At 44.8% G+C, this 939-nt stretch overlaps 1 pseudogene; it reads left to right on the top strand.

Annotated features, from left to right (window-relative positions):
* The window catches only part of LOC101570895, a 9,323-nt pseudogene extending 8,386 nt beyond the window's left edge, over positions 1 to 937 (top strand).
* Positions 938 to 939: the final 2 nt, after the last annotated feature.

The following is a 939-nucleotide window of genomic DNA, read 5'->3' as shown; positions in this document are numbered from 1 at the left end:
ACTGAAATGGACTTACATTTGTTTCTGAAGTGATTTCCATTTATTTTGATACATCTCTTCCCCATGGTGATTTACATGATCTTCAAGCCAATATAAATTTTTATAAATATTTGAATTTTTGGGTATACACCTGCACAATGCCTCAGCAATATCTTTCAGCAAGAAAAACACTGAAAACGCTTCCGCTCGCTGCCATCCATGGAAGGCATGCTCTGGGCCTTTTCCTGTGGCACTCGGCTGCTGAGCCGAGCCGAATGGCTGCTGGCGGTGCGATAGATCCAGCCGGAGGAGAAGGAACGCATTGGCCAGTTCGTCTTTGCCCAGGACGCGAAGGCTGCCATGGCTGGTTGTCTGATGATAAGGAAATTAATTGCAGAGAAGTTGAATATTCCGTGGAGTAATATTCGTTTGCAAAGAACTGCAAAAGGAAAACCAGTTCTCGCAAAGGACTCTATGAACCCTTATCCCAATTTCAACTTTTAATATCTCACATCAAGGGGACTACTCGGTGCTGGCTGCGGAACCTGGGCTACAGGTTGGAATTGATGTCCTGAAGTCTAGTTTTCCAGGTCGTGGTTCAATCCCAGAATTTTTTCACGTTATGAAAAGGAAGTTCACCAGCACAGAATGGGAAACAATCAGAAGCCTCAAGGATGAGTGGACTCAGCTGGACACGTTCTACAGGCACTGGGCACTGAAAGAAAGCTTCATTAAAGCCTTTGGTGTTGGACTGGGATTTGAATTGCAAGGGCTTGAATTTGACATCTCCCCATTAAACCTGGATGTAGGCCAGGCTTATAAAGAAACACGTTGGTTCCTGGATGGAGAAGAAGAAAAAGAATGGGCATTTGAGGAAAGCAAAATAGATGAGCACCATTTTGTTGCAGTAGCGCCTAGGAAGCCTGATGGATCTAGACAAAAGGATGTGCCTTCCTCGGA

The sequence above is a fragment of the Octodon degus genome, unplaced genomic scaffold (genome assembly GCF_000260255.1).
Source record: "Octodon degus isolate 3935 unplaced genomic scaffold, OctDeg1.0 scaffold00163, whole genome shotgun sequence".
In the NCBI taxonomy this organism is placed as follows: Eukaryota; Metazoa; Chordata; class Mammalia; order Rodentia; family Octodontidae; genus Octodon; species Octodon degus.
This window is presented reverse-complemented; position numbering and strand designations above follow the sequence as displayed.